Source organism: Hipposideros armiger, unplaced genomic scaffold (genome assembly GCF_001890085.2).
Source record: "Hipposideros armiger isolate ML-2016 unplaced genomic scaffold, ASM189008v1 scaffold_104, whole genome shotgun sequence".
Classification (NCBI taxonomy): domain Eukaryota; kingdom Metazoa; phylum Chordata; class Mammalia; order Chiroptera; family Hipposideridae; genus Hipposideros; species Hipposideros armiger.
The window spans coordinates 816,788-842,710 of NW_017731454.1; the positions used below are offsets into that span (position 1 = coordinate 816,788).

Here is a 25,923-nt window from a genome sequence, read left to right on the forward strand (position 1 = left end):
ATCTTGGGGATTGCCCAGTCTGTGGGCTGCAATGTTGATGGCTGCTACCCTCATGACATCATAGATGACATAAACAGTGGTGGATGCCCAGCTAGTTAAGAACTACAAAGGAAAATATTTCAATTAAAGATTATTTGACAACCTTCCCCCACCCCCAAAATATTGGGTTGTCGGAAAAGCCATGACGTATTTTTTCTATGTTTTTCATTGCAAAAATGCGTCATGACTTTTCCTACAACCCAATAATAAGATTCCACATGGACTCTTAAGATGCTCACAATTCAATAACTAAAACAAAATATTAGTAAGGCTAATATGTAATCAATTGGTGAGTGGTATAAGGAAGATTGAATTGAATAAGGAACCTAAGTTTATTTTTTTATTAATTGGATACTTGATTTTTTTTCATAACTCGTCAGTGAGTTTCAGATTCTGTGACAAAGTCACTCAGCAGGGTGTGTCCCTTAATTCCTAAAGTCAAATGACCTCCTGGTTTGATGTATGATGCGTACTGATTTAACAGCAGCGCCCTAGAATTTGTAGGCTGAGAAATCATCCTCTTTCTCTTTCTTCCTTGCAAGGAAAATGCTGTGCAGTCCCCAGATTCAGCAGGGGGTGGAGGCACAATCACCCTCCGGTAATGGGAACTGAATAAATTCAAGTACTGTGTTATCTAAATGGTATGACAAGTTCCCATTCACCTGGCTAATTGCATCAGTCAGCTCTCTTTTTTTTTCTATGGGTTGGGACTTGGCAGGCTTGAGCATTAGCTTGAGCGTTAGTGGTCCCCTGCTGCTGGAATGTGCCCTGGACAAGAACCCCCGGCCCATCGCTGCAGCCTACAGAGGACCCAGGGGCCTTGTTTGCTGACTCCAAGAGTGCGTGAGGGCATTACTTCTAATAATAGGAGATTTCACATTGGTTTCTAGATACTTTTACTCCAGGCAAAGCTGTGCCAGGCTCGTGTTGGCTTTGGGGAGGTAGCCTGAGCGGGACTGGAGAGCTTGAGGAGACTGATGGAGCTGGGACACTAGGATAGGCGAGGTGATTCCTTTTGCTACCACTCTCATTTGTAATTTACCTCCAACAGTCTATCTTGTTATGGTCCCCCTCTGAATCTAGCGTAGTTTCCTTCAAGCCATAGCCTCTGGAGTCAGACCTAATGTCTACCTGTGCTATATGCCAAACATCATCTATGGAGAGGATGAACATTAAACTCGTGTTTGTGGCTCTCAGCACTAAGAAAGGACAGTCAGCTCTCGTGTTTGAACTTTTCCAGTGAAGGACAAAGTAGTTACTTGTGACTCATATCTCAAAGCAACTAGGAATCCTTTTGTCCCCAGTCATCCCTTGCTTTGGACTCGCTTCTGTCATGTGCAGGGCACTTTGGCCCTCAACTCTTCCTTTTCTTTTTAGGAAGAGAGGGAACTGAGGTTGGTTCCAGCATCTGAGCCAGCCCTGGGTATTGAGGCATAAGAAATGAGGACACAATTTCTGGGAATAGCATCCCAAAGATACTGTTTTCAGGATGACTTTTAGTTAGCACAGAGCATTTGGGAAAGAGAGATAAGTTCCTGTCATATGGAGGTCAGGGGTCTTGGGGCAATGGTTCCGTTTTGGAGTGGGAGTCTTCAGGGTATTTATGAGGTGTTCTGACTCGTCACTTCCTTTGGATTAGAGATTACCCTGGTTGGGGATAAGGAAATGAATGACAGCAAGGACTGTGAGAGGGGCAGGAGCAGAGTATCCCTGAAACCTTTTTAGACTCCTTCCTGGGAATCGGGTATTCAGAGGAGAAAGAAAAAAGGGAGGATATTAGTGATTTTGAGCTGCCGTGACAAGTACCACAGACTAGGTAGTGGAAACAATAGAAATTTCTCTTCTCACAGCCCTGGAGGCTGGAAGTCTGAGATCAAGATGTCAGCAGGGTTGGTCTCTTCTGAGGTGTCTCTCCTTGGCTTGCAGATGACAGTTTTCTTTCTGTGTCTTCTGTACATGTTTGTGTCTAACTTTTCTCTTACAGGGTCAACAGTCATAAGGAACTCATTTTAATTCAGTCACTTACTTCTTTAAAGCAGGTTAGGGAAAGACATGTTTTCCAGTTGGTTTCGTCAGGGTATTTTATCTGCAGGGATAGAAAGCAGTGCTCCATAGCCCTGCAGTTTCTCTGACTTCTTGACATCAGCTGTTTTGATAGAAGCTTGTTATCACTGGGCTGGGGGTCAAGAGTGACACAGTATAAGCCTTAGGCACCATGATATGAAGAGTTCCAGTGTACACGGGGCTACCGAGTGGGGATATTCTAATCTCACTTCAGCTTTAAATATGAAGAACATTAATTAAGATTGTGGGGAAGATTTACCTAACCCTTAGGGAAGAAAAACTATTTAATGGACTTTTGTTTTCTTGCTCCTGCTACTGATTCTGAAACTTGGATGTGTACAATTAATTGGTTCCTTGTGAAGTAGCTCTTCTGCCTCTTACATACCGTTCTTAGAATAAAGTTACTATTTTAAGAAAAACCAAACTTTTCTCATTGTAAGTATTTGATAATTACTTATTGAATAAATTATATAAAAATTGATTCCAGGATAAACAAAATGTGGTATATACTTGCAATGGAATGTTATTCAGGCATAAAGAGGAGTGGAATTCTGATACATGGTACCACATGGATGAACCTTGAAAACATTATGTTAAGTGAAAGGCAGATGCAAAAAGACATGATCACATTTATCTGAGGTACCTTAAAGAGGCAACGTCATAGAGAAGACAAAAAGTAGAATAGTGGTTACCAGGGGCTAGGGGGAGGAGATAATGGAACTTATTGTGTAATGGGTACAGAGATGGTTTGAGATGGTGAAAAAGTCCTGGAAATAGGTAGTGGTGGTAGCTGTACAACATTGTGAATGTACTTAATGCCACTTAACTGTACACTTAAAATGCTAAATGGTAAATTTTGTTATGTATATTTTACCATAATAAAAAAAGTTTTTAAAAAATGATTCCAATGCAGAAGGATATATAAGACTTCTACAAATGCAAAAATATAAAATTAAACCTTATATTTCTTAGACATATATTATATTATAAACCTTCTGAGGGCAGTTTTTCTGTCGATTTGCCTCCAATCACCAATAGAGAAAACCTTTACTCTAGACTGTTGCCTGAGACCACCACCTCAGAAAGTTGTAGCCCTAGTCCCACCTGGCTTTTTGTTAGGAGTAATAATAATATTTCTGGGAAATATTCTGAAGAATATGGAGTCCATTAATTCTTCCAGAAATTCTAATTTGTATCCCTGGATCAAGCTAGATGATCTGACTGCTGTGTGCTTGGGTGCCATTTTGGCCTTGCTAAATCATGTCAGTGAGTTGTGCTTTGGCCTCCTATCTCACACTGAGGGAAGCAGTGAGAAGCATAATAGGAGACTCCCTACTGTGTACACTATAGAGGCATTATTAATTATTACTTTGCCTCCTGACCCTCAATGTGGATGATAAAGATACTTTAAGAATTCACCCAAGGAAGGGAAGGTTATCAATTGGGAGAAATGTGTCAAAGACAAGAAAAAGCTAACACTCTTGACAAGTATGTACATTGTATGTTATCTTGGAGTCAATGTGATTGTCATCTGCCTGTTTTCTTTTTTGCTTTGGCCATAAGGATGCTCAGAATCCAATTTATGAACCGCATCAAGTAATAGTTTACTTTACAATATATGCTTTTGTGGACTAGCTTTTCCTCATGCTCTTGTAGCGTCTTTTATATGTTGTCTTCTTTATGTAGTATACATATTTTATAAGTCAACTCATCCTTTTTTTGACATTAGATGGTGTATTGGTCAGGATATATGTGTGGAGAGAGAGAGAGAAAGAGAGAGAGAGAGAGAGAGAGAGAGAGAGAGAGAGAGAGAGAGATTTATTTTAAGGAATTTATTCACATGAGTATGGAGGCTGGCAGGTTTGAAATCTGTAGGTCAGGCCAGCAGTCTGGAGACGCAGGAGGGACTTCAGTACTTTCTCTTATTCAACTGTTTGGATGAGGCCCAACCACATTATGGAGGACAATTTGCTTTACTCAAAGTCTACTAATTTAAATGTTAATCACATCTAAAAAAAATCTTTACAGCAATATCTAGATATGTTTGACCAAACAATTGGGTACCATAGCCCAGCCAAGTTGATCAAACACATAAAATTAACCACCACAGATATAAATATATAATAGAAATATATTTATATATATAAATATATATATATATATATATAATAGGGATATAAATATATAATAGAATTTTTTAAAAATTGGGCATCATTGTTATTTGTTTTCTATATCTGCTTATTTGAGTGCATGTAGGAAAAATTTCCAGTTCCCTCCCACCTCCTCATCTAGGTTCAAGTCTCATGTTGTCATTATTTCATCAGCTGGTAGGGCAGTCTTCCAAAGCAGGGCTGGTTAAATGGCATAGAGTCTGCATTGTGTATGGATGTGTTGAATGTGTGAATGTGCTGACCTGCCAACATACCCTGATACATGTCAGTGTTATACAAAGTTCTGCCAGCTCCTTCCTTGGTAAACAGCCATTTTTGTGGAGGAACGTGATGAGGTGTATGATTTCACCAATTATTACCATTCCCAATTAGACAGGACCCAGGTGTGTGTTAATAAAATGTTAACTCACTCTTTCTGTAACAGGGATTTGATTCCCAGGATTTCATGCATTTGATATCGTTCAGTTGTTTATATTGCTGCTGTTCTATTCTGAGAGGTCTTCAAAGATTGGTCGGAGACTTTTATGAGAAAACATTCCAATTGTTCAGGAACGTAACTCATCATCAACAGTAGCTCTTACCTTATTATTTTTTTTAATTTTTGGTAGGCTGGTGGTTACTTTGTTTGGGCACAGACCTCTTTACTGTTGGAGAGAGGAGCCTGACCGTGCTGTTTCTCTTAAGGTAAGAATTGAAGCGATTACGAGGGACAACCCTCGGCTTTCGTTGGGAAGCTCTCCGGGTTAGGTCGTCAGGGATCCACGTGCACTCTTGAACGTCTTGGGACTCTATCTTTAGTCCATCTCCTAGGTGGTGTGCCAGGTTTTCTATCCCATTCCAACCTTTTGCTGCTCACTGCAGTTCTGGCATTTGGAAGTCTGACTTTGGCTTTAGTTACATTTCCAGTGCTCCCAAGGAGGAAATCCCCCTACCCAGGGAATGGTCAGTGGATCATAGACTTCTTTGCTTCCCACATAATGCACTAATTTGGCAAATTAAAAGAAAACCTTCCGGAGTAATCATCCCAGTTAGGGGGGTAGGAATAGGTGGGGAGTAGGAAGCGACGCTCAAAAGTGTCTATGTCAAGCGAAATACATTGCTAAATCTACTTAGTGTGTGCACTGATTAGTTAGCCTTTTTAATTATGGGACATTTAAATGTTAAGGATTACAAAATATTTCCTGATCCAAAGTAGTATGAGAGTGTTAACTCTAACAGAAAAGAGACGACAGCATCGATATGGGTGGACGTAGTTGTGTTTTACTGATGACTGTTTTTTACTTCATTTTGCTCTTTTGGTTCAGGTGTGGAGCTTAATACTCAGGCAGATCAGGTTCAGTTATTAGCTCTGTCTCCCATTTCCCAGTGAAAAAACTGAATCTGAGGTCTGGTTTTGTGAGGTCAGGCTGCCAATGCCGAAGAATGTTTTTTTGAGGGTTTGGGGGCCTGTGCCTGGTCTGCTGAGTAATCTCCTTGGCGTGGGCTCTCAGCTACCAGCCCAGGGGCCTGTGCTTTGCAAATGGACCTCCCACCTTGAATCTGGTGGTGGAGCCAGGCAGCCATCAAGGGAAGTTATCTGAGATTGTGAGAGGATGTGTCCAGGGGCGTGTTTACCTTACTGTTTCTAGTCTAAAGAGCCGATTGAATTATTAGCATCCATGTTTGTTAATGTCAATTATGTTTCAAATACAAAGTAGAATTCCATAGACTATCTACTAAGATGCTTTTACCCGTTGCCTTTTTTTAAAGGATGATATTGTACTATCCTAATAAGGTCCAAGGAAACAAGTAGGAATCTGTATACTATTGTGACTGATTCCCCCAGGTGATATTGGGTAGTGTGTGAGCTGTTACTTCAACTTAAGACTCTGCTATTAATAAACCTGAAGAATATGGAGTTTAGAAAAGTGATGGTCCAGGAATAAGACATATGGAGTGCATTAGGTGATCTTCCAAAGCAAGGAAACTTAATGCCTTTTTAGTTATAGTGTTAAACGTAGTGTTAGGAACATCATCACCATCAATGATAATAATAATGATGATAACAATGGTAATACAAAATAACAACTCTAATATTAACCATCTCTGTCACCGCCATCACGACAGCTAACATTTATTGGTTCCTATTTTCTGCCAGGCACTACACTAAGCATTTTATTTGCATTATTCTTTCTTAATCTGCACAGCATCCCTATGAGGAAGGGCCTATTAATATCCACCATTTACATTTGAGGAAACTGGAGTTGGAAGAGATTAGGTAAGCTGCCTAAAGTTAGACAGCTAGGCTGAAAGGTGGCAGAATGGTGATGTAACTGACTGAACAGCACAGAATGGAGTCCGACCATGCTGAAGCCTCAATCATATGCAATATTTATATCTGGCATTGCTCTTTCACACTTGTCCCTGCTTACCTGTCCTTTGCCCTCTAACCACCTACCATTGACATTTTAAAAATGATTTTAATTAAAATATATCTAAGATACAATATTATATTAGTTTAAGGTGTACACTATAGTTATTCAACATTTATATACTTAAAGAAGTGATCACCATGATAAGTTCAGCAACCATCTGACGGCATACCGTGCTATCACAATATTACATATTGAAGATATTCCCTGTGCTGTACATTATAGCACAATGATTTATTTGTTTTATACCTGGAAATTTGAACCTTTTATTCCCCTTCTCCTTTTTCCCCCATTTACAAATTTTTCTATTACTCTTGACATTCAATATTATTCTATATTAATTTCAGGTGTATAGTGTAATGGTTAGACATTTATATAATTTAAGATGAGATCCCCCTGACTAGTCTAGTACTCACCTGGCACCATACATAGTTATTACCATATTATTGACTATATTCCCTGTGCTTTACTTTATATCCCATGACTGTTTTGTAACTACCAGTTTGTACTTCTTAATCCCCTCATCTTAACCAACAAGCCACTCGGCTGGCCCATTTTAATCCCCTTATTTTATCACCCTGTCCCCCAACCTCCCTCCCATCTATCACCCCAACAAATCTAGCACCCATCTGACACCATACATAGTTATTAGAATTTTATTGACTGTATTCTTTTTCTGTATGCTACATCCCATTACTACTGTGTAAAAACCAATTTGTACTTCTTTTTTTTTGTTTGTAAGATTTTATTGGGAAATTGGGGGAGGGGAACAGTACTGGGGAATTGGGGAAGGGGAACAGACAAGTTGCTGTCCTTTTGTTCCTCAGTCTAGTTGTGGAGGACGTTGCTTTACTGGCCTATGTTGGCATTATCTTTGCGCTCTTCCTGGGTGAGGCAGTCACTTGCCAGCCATTGGACGGCTGCTCATGGCAGGTCATGGCACTTCATGACAGTTCATGCCAGCTGCCGGCCAGCCCCACTGCAGCCTATGCTGTCGCTGGTGACTCACGGAGCCCAGCTCCAGGTTGAGCTGTTGTTCACCATCTTAACTGTAGAGGGTGCAGCATCACTGGCCCTCATGTGGGATCTGAACCGGGGCCCTGCTGCTCAGAGGTGGCGTCCCACCCAACTCTTAACCAATGCGCAACTCAGCCGGCCCCCCAGTTTGTACTTTTTAATCCCTTCCCCATTTTCACCCACCCCCTCAACCCCCTGTCACCTGTCAACCATCAAAATGTTCTCTGTATCTATGAGTCTGTTTCTGCTTTGTGTATTTATTTTGTTCTTTAGATTCTACGTATAAGCAAAATCACATTGCCTCTGTCTATCTCTGTCTTTCTCTGTCTGACATACTCCAATCAGCACAATACCCTCCAGGTCCATCCATGCCACCACAGGTGACAAGAACCCATTCTCTTCCGTGGCTGAGCAGTATTCCATTGTATATATGTGCCACCTACTCTTTATCCACTCATCCACTGATGGGCACCCAGGCTGCTGCCACATCTCAGCCATTGTAAACAATGCTGCAATGACCATATGGATGCACATGTCCCCTCGAAAGAATGTTTTGAGTTTTTTTGGATAAATGCCCAGAAGTGAGGTTGCTGTGTCCATCTTTGTCTCTTGTTATAGACTCTGTTTTAAAATCTATTTTATATGGTGTAAGTATTGTTACTCCAGCTTTTTTTTCCCCTTCATGTCCGTTTTCATGAAATATCTTTATTCATCCCTTTACTTTCAGTCTATGTGTGTCTTTCAATCTGAACTGAGTCTGTGGTAGATAGCATATGTAAGGGTCTTATTTTCTTATCCATTCAGCCACCCCATCTTTTGATTGGAGTATTTAATCCATTTACATTTAAACTAATTTTTGAAAGACATGTATGTTATTATTCATATATTTTATTTATTTATTTATTTATATATTTTTAAAAAAAATTTTTTTTTTCATTTTAAAGAAGTCCCTCTAAGATTCATTGTAATACTTGTTTGGTAGTGATAAACTCCTTTAGTTTTTTTCTTGTCTAGGAAACTGCTTATCTGTCCTTCAATTCTAAATGATAGCTTTGCTGGGTAGAGTAATCTTGGTTGTAGATCATTGCTCTCAATCACTTTGAATATTTTATGCCAAGCTCTTCTGGCCTGCAAAGTTTCTGTTGAGAAATCATCTGATAGTCTTATGGGAGCTCCCTTGTAGATACTTAGCTGCTTTTCTCTTGCTGCTTTTAGCATTCTTTCTTTCACCTTTCACATTTTAGTTGTGATGTGTCTTGGTGTGGGCCCCTTTGGGTTCATCGTGTTTGGGACTCTCCATGCTTTCCAAGCTTGTATGTCTATTTCCTTCATCAGGTTAGGGAAGTTTTCCATCATTATTTCGTCAAATAGTTTTCAATTCCTTGTACTCTCTCTTCTTTTGGCACCCCTATGATGTGAATATTGGTATGCTTGATGTTGTCCCAGAGGCCTCTTAAACTGTCCTCATTCTTTTGGATTCTTTTTTCTTTTTGCTATTCTGACTGGGTGTTTTCTGCTACCTTATCTTCTAAATCACTGATTCTATCCTCTGCTTCATGTAATCTACTGTTGATTTCCTCTACTGCAGCGGTTCTCAACCTGTGGGTCGCGACCCCTTTGGGGGTCAAATGAGCCTTTCACAGGGGTTGCTGGGTACTCATATGTGGGCGTATCTGCATGTGGGCTTGGAGATGGATAGAGGAGCGGTGTCTTGGTTCCTAAGACCATCGAAAATATGTTTTCTGATGGTCTTAGGTGACCCCTGTGAAAGGTTGAGAACTGCTGCTCTAATGCATTCTTCATTTCAGTTATTATATTCTTCATTTCTCACTGGTTCTTGTTTAGGTTTTCTATCTCCATTTTAATGTTTTCTATCTCTTTGTTGAAGTTCTCAGTGAGATCATTAAGCATCCTTATAACTAGTGTTTTAAACTCTGCATCTGGTAGATTGCTTATCTCCATTTGGTTTAGTTGTTTTTCTGGAGCTTTGTTTTGTTCTTTCATTTGGGACATGTGGTTTTTTTATTTTTTTTTTGTCTCCTCTTTTTGGCTGCCTCTCTGTGTTTGTTTCTTTGTATTAGATAGGGCTGCTATTCTCCCAGCCTTAGTAGATGGCCTTATGTAGTAGATGCCCTGTGGGGTTCAGTGGTGTAGTCTCCCTCATGTCCTGAGCCAGGTGCTCCAGGTATGTCCCTTGTGTGGGTTGTGTGTGTGCCCTCCTGTTGTACTTGAGTCTTGGTTGCTGATTGAATGCCAATGGGAAGGATTGACCCTGGGGCTGATTGAGTGTGAAGACTGGCTGTGACCACAGTGGAGGACCTGTTGTGCAGGGGCTGACCCTATAGAATAGGATTCACTTTAGCAGGGCTCTTGTGCCTGTCAAGCATGCCCTTTGCATGTGTCATCATTGGAGGTGTCTGGGTGATGCTCCGGCTTGGTCTGAAACTGGACACTGGGTGTGCCAGTCCCAGAGTTTCCTGGGAGGGACCCCACCAGATGCCATATTCAGCCGCAGCCTGTGTGTGCCCTGCTTGGGGCCACCTGGTATAAGCCACAAAGTAATCTGCAGATCTCTGCCACCTGAGCTAGGCTTGAAGGTGCCTTGACAGGCCAATCCATGAACTGAGGCCAACTGTGCCAGGCTTGGGGCTGCTCAGCATGAGGTACAGGACATACAGAAGTCAGATGCTCCTTGTTTGGGTTTTGTGAACCTCTGAGAGATTTTAGGAAAGTCCACAACATGAGCCAAAACAGGACTTTTGTATGGAAAACCAGTGGAAGCAGCTTGGGTGTGCCTAAAAGTTGGGTGGGACAGGGTCCCAGGGAATCACCAGGGTCCGACGAACAGTGTCAGCTAGATTATTGGAAATTAAGATATGGTGCTTGCCTTAATCTGCATGCTGGGAGTGGGGAGAGCTCAACAAAAAAACAATGGATTCTGCTAGCATTTCTGTCTGGGAGAAAGCTGCCCCGCTAGCCGTCACCTTGAAGCCAGACAACTCAACTCCTCCCTTGTGCCTTACGAGTTTTTCAACTCAGAGTGAGTGACTCCATCAGTGAGTAATTACGTGCATTGGCCCTTTATGAGAAATTCCAGGGACTCTAGTTTCCCTCCTACTCACTCAGCCACAATCTCTGCTGGTTTTTACAGTAAGACGTTGTGGGGACTTTTCTTCTCAGCACTGGAACAGTGGGCTGGAGAGCCTGGTGTGGCCCCCTGTCACTCCTCCTGGGTGGACCTCTGCAGCCAAGGTATCCATCTCTATTTTTAACAGTCACACATGTGTGTGCGACCAGCCGTTCCTCATCTCTGCCTTTCCAGTCTCGAGGTGGCTTCTTCTGTATGTTCTTCATTATAGGACTTCGGTTCAGCTAGCCTTATGGTGACTCTCAGTGATGGTTGTTCTGTAGTTTAGTTGTAATTTTGATGTGGTCATGAGAGGAGGCAAGTAAAGCTTGGTCCTCAGCTACCCCACCATCTTCCCTACCACTGACATTTTGTCTTTTCTCCACTGATGTAGTCAAAACACTTAAAAAATATATAAGTAGTTCAAGATTGTGAAAGAATATTTCACTTATAGAGAATATAGAGAAAATTATGAAGACTAAAAATCACCCAGTTTTAAAAGTTGCCACCTCTATTGTCATGAACACATTAGTGTGTTTTGCTTCTGCCTTTCCCCTTGTGTACAATTTGTTCACATAGTTACTATATGTTTAAGTTTTGAATTTTAAATTTAACAAGTATTTTATTGTGCCTTTGCTTTCATAAGCCTATTTTTATGGCTGCTGTATATGGTTAGAGGGCACTTAAGTTTATTCCACAAGAAGTTGTATCCTTGAGTTGCTCCCATGTGACAAGCACAGAGCTCCCGCTCATCATGTTGAATAGCCAATTTCTGTCTGCTGACAGTTAGACATTGTAAGCACCTTGTATCTTGAGCACTCTCTCTGTGGAGTTTGGCAGGAGTCCTGCTGGCCTGGAGCTCAGGAGACCCAGATTTGGCTCTGCACTGAAACTAGCTGCAAGTCCCTGGGTAAATTATTTTAGCATGTTTATCTATGGACCACTTATATCTAGGAAGCTCTGTAATTCCATGAAATCGGGAGTTTTGTGAATTCTTTTGATTTATAACCTGATCCATTCCAATTGATGCAGCAACTTTGGTGGGGCTTAGCTAGGTAACTCAGGGTAGCTTCAAGCAAGAAATTTTGTTTATCAAGATGACCAGACCTGTAAAATCTTGGAAGGTGAAATGTCTTAGCTACTTTTATGTAATTCTTGCCATCCCCACTCTAGCCCCCCACCCTCTTTCTCCCTATGCCTACGTACCCACAGAATAGTTGTACAAAGTACGTTCTCAACAAATATGAGATGAACAAACAAATATATGTGCGATAGATGCTACTGGTCTTTGCCTAAGAACCTTTAGCAGTATGGCTGATCCAACTCATCAAATTAATAAGGTTGTTTCATTTAGATATGGGACTTTGTTTATAACAGACAAGGACTTAAACCTCTAAAATCTCTCATAACATGTCAGTGATTTTCCTACCAAGATGATTATCAATTCTTCCCACATGTTACAGATGAAAGAACACTGATCTATGGAACTTGGTTATTTCCCAGCGCCCCCCCTCCCCCGCCGTATTGTGGGTTTTTTTGCTTAGGTCACAGTAAAATCAAAGTTTACAATGTAGTCATTCTTATTTCTGACCAGCAGAAAAAATGAAGGCATTTGGGGCTTCCTGCGTTCTTGGAGCCACATATCTGGGTCATGTGATTATGTGGTTGGTTCTGACTGATTCTCACCCACTAATGCTGACCTTGAATTGGTTTGCTTATGCCTTGAAGGAATCTACCCACTTCATTATGTGTTAATTCATCCAAGACCACGGCATAGAGCTATTTCCAAGGAGGCCAAATCTTGCCATGTCTGGACCTATAGTTTATCACAGACAAAAAATCCTGTGTTTTCATACCACCATTCTCTGCGACACCTAATTTGGCACCTATCTTGGTGCAAAAAGCTTGCCTCCATCTCCCTAGATTTGAATATTAGTTGGCTTTAGCTTTTCCCAAGTTAATATGCTGACGAGGTGGCTTCATTAGGTGACCACTAGGTGGGTGAGATGAGAGCTTAAAAGCACCATGAGTCAGTTGGTAAACCTGCTGGCAAAGAGACAAGAAGCCTGATTTCATGTGTGTGTGTGTGTTTGAAATGCTATTGATAATAAAGCCTTGTTTAGGGCTCTGTATCAGTTATCTATTGCATAATAATAAACCACCCCAAACTTAGTGGCTTAAAACAACAACCATTTTATTGGCTCATGATTCTGTGGATCAGCAATTGGGCTAGGCTCTGCTAGTCTCACCTGGGGTCATACTATTTTACTCAGCTGGTACCTGGGAGATGGTTGATCTAAGGCACGGGTCAACAAACTTTTGAGACAGAAGAGCCAATCCTGTCCCTCACAATTTAAAAATTATTCAAGAGCCATAAAACAAATGAAGTCATCATTATGTGAATAATATCCTTTAAAAATTTTATAAATGGAACTATGATAATTTTATTTTCATTTTCTATTTTACTTCAGAGCCACATGTGGCTTGCAAGTCACAGTTTGCCGACCCCTGATCTAAGGGATCTCAGCTGGGATACTCATCTCTGTCCTGTGGTCTCATCCTCCAATAGCTGTTCAATAAGAGTACAAGAGTGGAAGCTGCACATTCTATTGGTCAACAAAGTCATAGGGCCAGCCCACAGGGGAGGGGTGTTGGAAGTAGATTCCACCTGTTAATGGAATAGCTGCAGAGACTTCATGGCCATTGAAAATTAATCATAGGCTCTTTGATATGAATGCAATCTGAGATTATTTTTAAATTATTTTATTTTGCCTTTAAACTATCTCGTAGTAGGAATGGTGTTGTTAGCCCATATGAGAGAAGAGAAATCTGGAAAACAGACGTCTTCTGTAATATACCCAAGAGTATAATAATAAAAGCAAATATTAATATTGTTCTTACTATATGCCAAGCACTGTTTTAAGTCCTTTACATGTCATTACACATTTGGTCATTACAAAAATCTTATGAGTAGGTACTACTTTAAGCCTTTCTGGGACACTCATGTGGCCAAAAATGGGTTCGGTCACATTGTAGGAGACCCTAATTAAAGATAATAAGACACTTGTGATCCCATGCAACAGTGAGTAATTCTCCTGGATATACGTGTGTTGGGGGTGTCCGGTGATGGTAGTGGTCATGGTCATTGTCATGGTATCACTCTGCTCTTTTGCTGGGAAAGCATTTGAAACATGAGAATGCATAATCATATCCTCCCTATCCTTTCAGATAGCCTCTTGTTCTTGGCTTCAGGTAATCTGAAAGCCTCAGCTCCAAAGAAAAGAATGTTGTGTTTATTTAGCTTTTTGGTTAAGGATAGGGTGACAGCCTCCTTTATACAGCATTTGTGGAGCTAAATTCAGTCCAGTTGACAGATGGTACCAGGTGTTTTATCTAAGGAAAGTGACAAATTTCACTGACATTTATAAGGTCACCCTTGCAGCCATGGATGGAATGGCCCCTGGCACCGTTCGTCAGTGTAGTAGCCAGGACTTTGCATTAGTGCTAGGATAGGGGAGAAACCACCAGTGTCAGACTGAATGGCCTTCGTTCTGTCCATATAGCATCTTCTCACCATCAAATCCCATTGTGGTCTCTTGACTCCACAACTAGCCAACGAGCCTCCTTCTGACGCCCTCCTTCTCTTATGCTGACTCAATGACTTTTCCCACCGCTGGGAGGTTTTTGACACAACTTCCGCATCCATAAGAGCCTACATATGGTCTCCAGTTAGGAAACACAAAGGAGAAAACTGATCTGCAAGCTGGGCAATGTGGACGCGCACAGGCCTCACCAGAGAGGGTAGAACATGGGCTTAGAGAGGCCAATGCTGCTGGCTGCCCTGCCCCTCCCCTGCCCCCCCCCCATCATTTCACACCTTCCAATGCCAGGAACGTCCCCAGAAGGCCAGATTTCTTGGTTGTCAAAGCAAGAAATTCTAGAGACGCTTTCCTCATACTAGTGGAAACTTGGTGATGTCTATAATCTTTTTCTTCAGCTAATTTTGAAGGGTTTATAATCCTATCCTACCAACATTAAGTACTTTTTCCTTTTGGATGCTTACTTCTTTTTCTTCTTATTCAAACCAGCTGGGACAGTTTATCCCTTAGCATAGACATGAGAATCTGACAGGCAAGCCTCTCCAAACAGTGCTTTACTGAATAGCTCAGCCTACCTTTATGACAGGATGAGGAACAGAGCACAGGCAGGAAGCTTCCTTTCTTTGTTTCTGAGGCCTCAGGGCTGTTCTATCCTGGCTATAAACCTAATTGCTTCCTGTGATTGGTCTGGTCAATAGACCAGGGCTCCTTTAGCTCCCTCCCATTTGGTCAGCAAGGACGAAGGAAGTCTGTGCCTTTGCATTTCAGTAGCTTTGTTGATCCACATTAGCTTGCCTTTGACTTTGGCTAGCATTGCCTATTTTGGGGCCCAGCGGTACCCAGGAGAAAGACATGAGTTGCATGGAGGAGGGAAGGGAGCTGAGAGGCAGCTGGGCCCCAGGACAGTGGTGAGTAGGGTGATTTTATGCACTTAGAAAACTGGCTCGCCTGCCTCCTGAAGGGGAGGTTTATTCACCTTCTCCCCAGAGAGGATGGTTCAGACCGGGAATTTCCTTGAATTTGCTGCAGTTTTGACTTACTCTAAGGTTGATGGGTAAGTAGAACATTGTTCCCCTTTCTTGTTGGTTTTATGACCAATGTTGTAGGAAGATAATGCCTGAACATTGTAAGCCCCTCCTTTTCCCCCTCTGTTTTCCTAGCACTGAAGACGATTGCTTAACAGTAAACACAGAAAGGGAGTTAAAAAACGAAAGAACTCTGCTCTAGGATGGCTTTTGGCAAGGGAGGCTAAGCTGGAGAAGGCATATTAAATGGTGAGAATGCGTATTTACACATTTGCACATGCAGCCATCAGCTTCTAACCCCCAGTAATGGACACCTCAGCAACTTTCTTATAATCTTCAGTAGCTCTTTCTTGAAAGGTTGTTTTCAGCAATCCGACCAAAGCACAGCATTTCAAATTTAACTTAAGCGGCTCTCAAAATTTTATGTTCAGGAAGTCTTTCTAGAACAGAGGTGCAAACTTCTGTGTCTAAACATGACAAGCCCATGCAAGATTCTGTTCTCACCATGATTGATTTCCACGTTAAACCTGTGAACACTGAGTCCTGTCTACGTATTAGCTGTGTTTCCCCCGTGTTCCCTAAATATGGGTCCATGCTAGGATAAAAAGGGCAGAGGTGGTTACTCTGGGATGTTAGAGCTTTGTTAACCATTCAGTGTGACACCACCATATAGATGGTGAATAAATGTGTTTGGACAATAATGTCACCTGCAGATCATGGAGGTATAGCTCCTCTTTTGCATTTAAACTTCAGGTATGCTTTGATTAGGTGTGTAGGCAAGTCTTTTTATTTAAGTTTACTTTGGAGCCTTAGCAATATATCCAATCAGATTGTTGCCAAAACCACACATGGCGTAAACCTATTTAGCTATCATCTAACAGAAATCTAATATGAGGCAATAATGTAAGGTGGTTACCTTGCCATCTATTAAATCAGTTTATTTTCTATATTTTTAGTAGCACATTTATAATTACATAATATTTTTAAATTTTTTGAAATATATTTGACATGTAACATATAAATTTAAGGTGTACAATGTGCTGATTCAATGTACTTATATATTATAAAAGTATGATTGCCATTTTAGTGATAGCCCCTCTATCACATCACATCACATCACATCATGTAATTATCATTTCTTTTTTGTGGTGGGAATAATTAAGATCTAGTCTCTTAGAGAGTTTGATGATGATAACACAGTATTGTTGTCTGCATTCACTATACTGTGCATTACATTAGCTCTCCAGAACTTGTCGACTAGTTGCAAGGACACAGTATTTTACTATATCTCCCCCAAAAGGGTAAATTTGAGTAATACAATATGGAAAATAGTGAGAGATTCAGATTAATTAGGAAATGAGAATCCCTAATGCATTCATGGATTTGCTCCTGAGATTGGTTATGCTTCTGAAAGGGAACGATTTTCAATTTTCAAGTCTTTAAAATGAGCTGCCATAGAGTCTTTAACTTTCACTTGTTAACATACGTGCTTACCCTGTTAGAATAAGACATTTCATTAGTTGTATAGAATTCCTAAAATAACCATGGCAGTGACCAAGAGCAGAGAACCAGGGGGTGTTCCTTTAGGATTTCTCTCCACTAAAGTTACAAATGTCCTCTCAGCCATTCCTCCCACATCTCGTGGATCCCTGTTAGCACAAGAGGCTGATGGATGATAGTTCTGTGGATAGCTTTCCTTGAATTGTGAGCTGAAGTGAAGATTTTAAGTACATAGTTTTAAGATTGTAGGGAGGAAAGTGACATTGATTTATTTGTTTTGTTCTCCGCCAGCCTGACGAACCTGTCCCGTCAAGTAATGAACAACTGCTTTTATACTAACTAGTGACTTCAAGAGAACAATTATTCATCCCTTCATTACCATTCCCCCTGAGTCATCCAGGCTGGCTCATATTGGATCCAACTGAATAGGCAATGAATGGACTCTAGGGCCCAGGTTCCTGTTTAGTAATATGAATTACATAGTCATGCCTTGAACATAGAGCCATGGCTCATTCTGGGAAGAGATATTTCATAAGTTCAGATTTTCAGCCATGTGTAGTCAGTTGGGGGTGGGGTGGGGGACAGTTTTAGTAAAGCTCCTTGAAGGCCCTATCCTTGTGATGGTGCTAAGAGAGCCTTGACACTTAAGAAGACATGTGCCATCATAAACAGGTACTACAGAGAGACAGCTGGGGTTGCTTCCATTTATAGATACTACCTGTCCCCTAGCATGTCACTGTTCTTGGTACAATTTTTGGGTCCTATTATATGTGATTTGAATGACAAATATGAGACTGAATTGCCCTGGATCAAATGTGAATGTATGAGTCGTTGTAGAGATCAATATTGATTGACATGTGTTTGTAGTTCCAGTTCATTCCAAAGTTTAATTTATTTCCAAGTTCTTAATATTTTTATTCATTACAGATCTACAGAAACTTAGGTTTGGGTGGGAACTGTCTTTTGAGATTTAGTTGAGCTATCACATGTTCATGTGAAAGCTTGACATGTAGAAAATAAAAAAGGAAATATTCAAAGCAAAATGCTCGGTGCAAGTTTGTGGGTTAGTTGAAAATCCTGCCTCTTTTCCAAATTCTTAACTAATCCTTCCTGGGTTTAAATAAAATCAACAGTTGCTTTTATAACAGCTACCCTGTCACCTTTCTCTATCTTCAGGCACTTGAAATACATTATTAAACAGCATCAGAATTAATCCAGGGCCCTTTAGACTGTAGACTGAGCTCCTTGGGGCAGGAACCTTACTTTCTGCATCTTGAATTCCAATAACTAAGAAAAATAAGAACAACAACAACAAAACACACACACACACACATGTACACGCACACACATACACACACACACATGCATGCACACACAACCTATTTTATAAGCAGGTATGTATGAAATAACTGGTAGTCATGAAAGTAAAACAAGCCATGATCCTGAAGCAATGGTGGTTTGGTGGCATGTCCTGTGAGTCTGTGTTAGATGGAAGCTGGGTAGAGGCAGGAGAGCCACCCTGGGGTTCTTGGCCAGGACTGCATGGAAAGGCAATAATATGTGTCCTGTGGCGGGTTGACTTTACCATCGCCCATGATTCCTGTGTTGAAATAGGAAGGTGCAGCCCAGACAAATGCTAAGGAAACAAAACCAGCTCTTTTATTACTCTCTACAACGTTTATAGCCAGGTCCTACTCGATGCCCTTACCCTTGAGGCATTATGACAGTCATTTTAATGATTTATTTTCTTTTTCACAACCAAAATAACAAATAAAGTATTTTAGCACCGTTTGGGTAGACTTGATGTTTTTCTCTTCATTTCGTCACTTTCTGGGTCTATAAAATTCCCCTTACCTTTCAGTTTTTATAACTCAAGGACAGGAATTCTGTTTTTCTCATTCCTGATGTGAAGGCTTTTTTTAGAGTGATTTTTTTTTTTGTCCTGTGTCCCTAGCCTATTGTTGTTGTTGTTGTTGTTGTTGTTGTTGTGTGGGTGTGTGGGGGTGGGGTGAGGGGAGGGGTAGGATGGCGAGAAGGTGGAATAGGGAAAGGGGAACTCAAGAAAAGCCACATGTTTGCAGAAGCACACAGATCGTAGGGAAAGGTTTTAAATAAGAAAAAATATTTTCAGTGCTGTCTCTCCTGTTCAGAGCGATGAGAACATTGGAGCCATTGTGCGTGAAGAAGTGTCTGTGCTGGACTCTACACTGGAATTTGCTCTGTGGTTTCTTTCCCAGGATCTGCAGCAACAACCAATGATCTGTGTGAAAACCCGCAGCACTGGGTTTACTCCCTCTCCATTCTGAATTGCAAGCTCCCTGCTTTACAACTCACAGGCTCATTTTTCTCTACTCTTTGCCCTTTTTGCTTTTTTCTGCCTCATTTTCTATATGCCTACTTACATGAGGTTGTCACTAGCAGGATACCCACTCAGACTAGTCATCATGAGCCACAAAAGCTACCCAGCCACATGTGTGACTTCGTAAGGGCAAAATTCTTCTCAGGTAGGTGATTTCAAATCTGAGTTGATTGATACAGCATGCGATTGTGCCAACTTCCGTGGTACAACTGAGTGATTTGCGATGCCTGTGTCCTGCCCCTCTGGCCCCTCCACCGTCAGCTCCAATGAAGGACATAGAAAAGAAAGGGGCTTCAAGGTCCTTTCTTTCAAGGATCCTGATCTCCAAGTGCAGAAACCCATTTGACGCATCCCCATTGGTGGTTGCTCACCCATCCTCTACTTGAATAATTCCATTGGCAGGGTGCTTGTTGCTCCCAGGCAGCCCATTTCCTTGCTGGGCGTTTCAAAACTTGACCCAAAAAAGTCTCCTTGTAGCTTTTGTGAAGTCATCTTCTGAAGCAACTTCCTCCTCTCCAAATGTTTGAAAAGTTATCAGTTGAAGTTTAACTCTCAGTTTCCCCTGTTCTCCACCAAAGTTTTTGTTTCTCTGGGCAAACAAGTGTAGGTCTCTCAAATATTATAACTAAGGCAGGGTTTTTAGACCTCTGACCATCCTGGAGATATGGTTCTATAGACTTCCTAATTATAAGTGACTGTAAAATCGCAAAGGTGAGCAGACTTGTGAAGAGGAGTTTTGTTTGATCCAGATGTTGTCATCCAAAGATAAGGCTTAGTTGTGCATTAGCTTCTTTAACTAGCAACACTATATATATAAATAATATATATAAATAACACACATAAAATATATATCCATATCTATATCCATCTATATTTATACCTATTTATAGCTATATACCTATATCTGTATTTATATCATCTATATCTATATATCCACATGATATGGTGGTTTTAATTACTATAAAATTCATGTAAACTAATTTCTGTCTAACAAGGTCTTGGTTATTCCATGCCTGTACCCTTGATAATTTGAAACAAAATGCATAACTTTATATTTAGCATTAGTTGCTGTCAGCTTGATAATGTAGTCTGCCAAGTATTTTTCAGATCTTGATTCTGTAATGAAACATAGTCGTTATCTTCCCTGGCTTTGTGCTCTCATTAGGTTTCATAGGAAATCGTCTTATTTTCATTTAAGTAGTTGATAAAAATGTTAAACAGCATAAATAAAGGTAGAATTCTGTAGCATGCTACTAGGCCGTTTAGGGTTGAGGCTTGTGTATTAAAAAACGTTATTTGGCAGCTCATAATTTTCTGTGATTTCCACAAGGATAAAAAATGTTATGTATTACCTTGCCAAAATCAAGGTCATGTATGAAATTCTATTGATTTCATAGCCTGGTAACCATGTCACAAAGTAAGGGAGATTTGTTTGGCTGTACTTTACCTCAATTTCCCCATCTTAGACCTGACTAATCACTTTCTTTCTACTGGCTCATAAACCAACTGCTTACTAATCTACACCTTCATTTATTAAAGTTCAAAGAGATATTTACTTATGACTCTTCAGTGTCTGTTACAGTTCTCAGTATATGGGATATGGTTCCTGCCTTCAAAAATTTATAGTCTAGTGAAAGAAAGCGATCTGTAATTATAATACTTTGTTGATAATATACATGTATGTGTGTGTATGTATTTATATTACTTGTAAAATAAAGATGGAGTTTTATATACAAAGTATAGTAAATAACACCTAGTAAAGGTATGTCCAAGTGAGCGGACAACACACCTGGTGGAAAGACCATGGAAGGGTAGAATTTGAGTTGGGCCTTGCTGATTAAGCAGTTGGTGATCAGTTTTAGAAAGGAGGGAAGGGCATTCAAAGAAAAGGATAAAGTGGCCTGTGCCTGGACTCCAGCCTGGCCTGCCTAGGCCCCACTGCTTGCCACCATGACCTCCTGACCCCCAGGGCTGGGGCTTGCACTTGGTCATGTTAACTACAGTTGATCCTTGAACAACGCAGGGGGGCTTAGGGACAGTGACTCCCCTGTGCAGTTGAAAATCTGTGTATAACTTTTGACTCCCCAAAAACTTAATGAATAATGGCCTATTGTTGACCAGAAGCCTTATCAATCACATAGACAGTCAATTAACACATATTTTGTATGTTATCTGTATTGTATACTGTATTCTTACAATAAAGTAAGCTAGAGAAAAGAAAATGTTATTAAGAAAATCATAGGAAAGAGAAAATATATTCACAGTATTTATTGAAAAAAATTCATATATAAGTAAGTGGACCTGTGCCGTTCAAACCTGTGTGTTCAGGGGTCACCTGTACTGACCTTCACCTTAACCATTTGACTCACAGACTTTTTGGCTTTGGTGGGGGCATTCAGGCTAATCAGGTAACTACAGTTGACTGGACCTGTCTGGTAGCCACCTGTATCCTAGCATGACAGCCACCCATAGATTCTCCAGAAGTCAGTGGTAATTATGACCCTGAAAGATGTCACACACAGCCAATTAAGATGTATATCTGACAAACTTTAAAATTAGAATAGCACCTATGCTTTCAACCAATAACAACTCCGCTAAAAAGAGACCTTCTCCATACACACACCTATTATCCCCATGCCCTAAGACATTCAGCCATCCTTACTTTGAAATGGCTCATCTGCTTTCATCCTTAGTTGAATTGTTTGGGAAGATATGACATTGATCACTCATAAATGCTGTGTTTGCGTTTTCTAGAGCAGGGGTCGGCAAACTTTTGAGACGGAAGAGCCAATCCTGTCCCTCACAACAATTTAAAAATTATTCGAGAGCCATAAAACAAGTGAAATCACCATTATGTGAATAATATCCTTTAAAAACTTTATAAATGAAACTATGACAGATTTATTTTCATTTTCAATTTTACTTCAGAGCCACATGTACATACCCAAAGAGCCGCATGTGGCTTGCGAGCCGCAGTTCGCTGACTCCTGTTCTAGAGTATGAAAAATGGTGCTTTAGTTATTACATGGGGAAAGATGAGGAACCAAATGTACAGCCTGGAGTTTTAGATCGCAGGTGGAACTGGCAGCATCGGTAGCTAGAGAAACGGCCCCTGACCATGTGAGCTGAGTCCATTCCATCCGTGCCACACGGAGTGGATAACTCTGGAACCCCACAACAGCAGTTTTCTCCATATGCATTTCAAGCTACTCCCATTTGGTGAGGAAAGCTTTTATTTTTCCACTGTTGGACCTCTCTTTCCATCAAATATGTAGCCAATTGGCTAAGAGAGTTAACTCGCAAAGTTGACTGTGATTCTGTTTTTAGTGTCCTTGCAGGAAAAAGAGGTTTGCTATGCTGGGTACCTTAGTTGTTCTTCCATCTGGACATTTCCTCCTGTCTCTTATTTCCCTTCCCCTTGTTTCTTTAGGAGCCAGTAGTGTTGCTTTTATATAGAAAATGGATATAAATGACCAATGGCAACAAAACAGCTCGGGCATTGCTTTTTGACTTAGAGGGTGGACCTTTTGGGAGTCACCAGCAGGATGCTCTGCCATGGGATCTGCAAGGGGTTGGGATAGAAGGCTGATGCTCTATGAACAAACCTCACACCTGCCGGGCACTTCATTATGGCTTTTCTGCAATGAGCGACTTCAGCAGGCCCTACACAGAGCCTGTTTACAGGACTGACCGTGGTTCTGCTAAACCTGCCCCTCTGCCCCAACAGGAAGCTCAGTGTCAGCTGCTTGCACCACTACCTGGCTCAGTCTGCTTCCCCGACATGTTCCTTTGCCACAATCGAAAGCGAAAAAAAAAACCACTGGAAGGAAACTAACATTTATGGGGCACTTACTGTAGGCTTGGCATTGTGAAACACACTTTATTGTTAATTCATTTAACTCTCACTGTTTCTTAGCATTTACTTGTCACCACAGCCCTGAACTTAAAATTTTCCTGTCCTGATTTATAGGTGAGAAAACTGAGACTCAAGAAATGAAGCAGCTTGGTCTAAACCAGTTCCTAACAGGGATGATCAGAGCTTAAGTTTAGGATATCAACAAGGTTTTCCTGACTCCAATTAAATTTCAGATACACTAAACCATGAGAATAACTTGTGTTCCGTTGGGGGCGAGAGATTTAAATACTCAGGCTGAGAGGCAATTAGGCTCCCAGTACGGCGTTTTTATGCAGAATGCCACGTGTAGACAAACAGTGGTCCATTGTGCTTTCCTTTATTGCCATCCAGTAATGTCACAGCTTTATTGAAATTGTAAAATATTATAAAGACAGCACTGTGACCTAGAGGTTGGTGCAAAATTAAAGTCAGTTTTCTATCATTTTACCTTCTCCCGCCCTCCCACATGAGACTAAACAGTGCTACCTGTAAGCCCCACCCTTTTAGCACATAACAGACAACAAAAGTGACTAAAGCTGTGCCCTGTTCATCAAGCATAGTCTGTCCAAGTTGAAGAACTCTGCATTTCCAGCAACTTCAGACACTGGCAGCTAATGCAGCTTGCTTTTGAAATTTCGTTTTCCTTTAGACTTGAGACATGTCTTTAATACTTTCCTCCTGATACTAATACATGGTAGCCATGATCTTCTAAGCCAAATCTCTGTTTTATGAGGTCCTGATGCAGCAGGCAATGCAGGAGCAGGACAACATTACATGCTGTTACACCAGTGAAACCGGCGGATTTCATGGTTCTCTGCTTCTCAGTCATAATTCTTTGGTAACAGTGAGAATTCCAAACCTGGCAGTGTACATTTTTCTCTTTCTTAACAAATGGTGTGTCCCTGCACTTACTCTAGCCAGAAGGTCTTGTCAATAAATCTATCAAAGGCCAGGCCAGTTTGCTCAAAGCACACTTTACCCCTCTCCCGATGGGATGAAAGGCAGCCCTTGAGAGCTCGGTAGGATGGAAATTACTTTTCTTACCCAACTTCAGAATAAAAGTGTACATACATCTATCAGTTTTCATTCTCATCTGCCTACTACAGTGGTCGGGAGATTACTTCTTGTTTCTTCATGAGCCACTTTGTAAATACCCAAGTTTGCGGGCAAGGAAAGAAAGTTCTAGCTCTACCCAGTGATTTCAGAATCGCTGATGAATGGCAGGCTAGAGAGAGCAGTGCATGCTGGGAGGCCTGCTTTCCTTTCTTGCCCACAGTGATGCTTAAGGGACTTTTGTTCCAGAAGATGCAAAAGGGAGGTTTGTGCATCTAGTTACCAGATTGGGGATCAGAGACCTCAATTTCTCCTGGTGTAATTAAGTGCCTTCAGTGGGGATTAGAAAGTGCGGCAATTATGCAGATGACTTTCAAAGGCAACATGAGATATTTTTCCTCTCAAACCAATCTCAGTAACTCTTAGCAGCTAGCTGGCAGTGCTGATAACTGTTGTAGTAAAATCTGGAGCTTTCTGTTGGTGAATTGCTCATGAAGCACAGAAAGCGGCGTAACTTATTAAAAGAAGATTTTGTATTTCTGACAGGGGTGATTTAAAAAACCCCACCAGGCTTTATTGCTCAGATCAGCATATATGCCACACACATAATTTTTTACCCCCAGATCTTTAAATTTCTAACTGGGATAGAGTACTGTTTACAGTGTTGGTGAGTGCTGAAAAGGTCAGTTTGATTTGTTAGTTTTTAAACTGGGCTCTCGGAATATGGAGGAGTTCATCAGTTTATGGAAAGCTGTTGTTACTTCATAACTTACAGCCCATTTTGAAAATGTCTCTTGTAACTATTGTCACTGTAAGCAGAGTCACAGTCCTAGAATTCTCCATCCTGAAATGGTTATGTGAAGTCATGCCAGGGAAAGCTCATCGTGCACTGTTGGTTTGTGTATCATCTGTATGCATTCCAGTTTTCATAAATTTACAAGCAGTAGCATATTTAGTTTGGGCGTTCTTATAGTTAGATTTGATAATTCCCAAAACTGGCAAGAGATCGTTCAACCTCAGTTAAAATGGAAACAGCTGTATTGTCAGAAGTTTTCTACAAAATTCTATCGCTTTTGTTGATTTTTCTTAATAAAAAAAGGAAAGGAAACATTAGAAGTGGAAAGACTGTCCCTTTGTAACTGGCAGGAAGGTGGGATTTGGTCTGCCTAATTTTTCTCTGGGAAGATTTAATCAGTTTTGCTGTCAAAGAAGAGAAATGCTGTAGCTTTGAGAAGGACACTTTGTTCGATAAACACAGTTAAGGTGATGGTATGCACTGTGTGAAAAAGGGAGGGGAATACTTTTTTATGATTGGAATACAAAGAGACAGATTTACTAGGGGTTCTGCTGGGCTTTCCCCCCATAAACTTCCTGATTCAGCGGGCAATGCAGGAGCAGGTACAATGTTATATGCTATTACACGAGTGAACCCAGCAGGTTTAATGGTTCTCTCCTTCTGGGTCATAATTCTTTGGTAATAGTGAGAATTGCAAACCTGCAGCACTTGTTTATCTTCTCCAGGGCACACACATACCTTTTCTTTAGGTGGGGTGTTTTGTTTTTTTTTTGTGTGTGTGGTTTTTTTAACACACACACACACACACACACACACACACACACACACACACATATATATATATATATATATATATATGGTTTTTTG

At 40.8% G+C, this 25,923-nt stretch overlaps 1 protein-coding gene across 2 annotated transcripts in view; it reads left to right on the forward strand.

Annotated features, from left to right (window-relative positions):
• Nucleotides 1-25,923, forward strand: part of LYPD6B (LY6/PLAUR domain containing 6B) — a 118,341-nt gene that overhangs the window by 54,716 nt on the left and 37,702 nt on the right. The window contains exon 1 of one of the 2 annotated variants that reach the window (XM_019646511.1): nucleotides 4,883-4,958. The exons of the other annotated variant lie outside the window; for it this stretch is intronic. The gene's annotated coding sequence lies outside the window, so the exon portion shown is untranslated. Of the gene's footprint in view, nucleotides 1-4,882; nucleotides 4,959-25,923 lie in introns of those variants that run through there. 2 annotated transcript variants of the gene reach the window in all.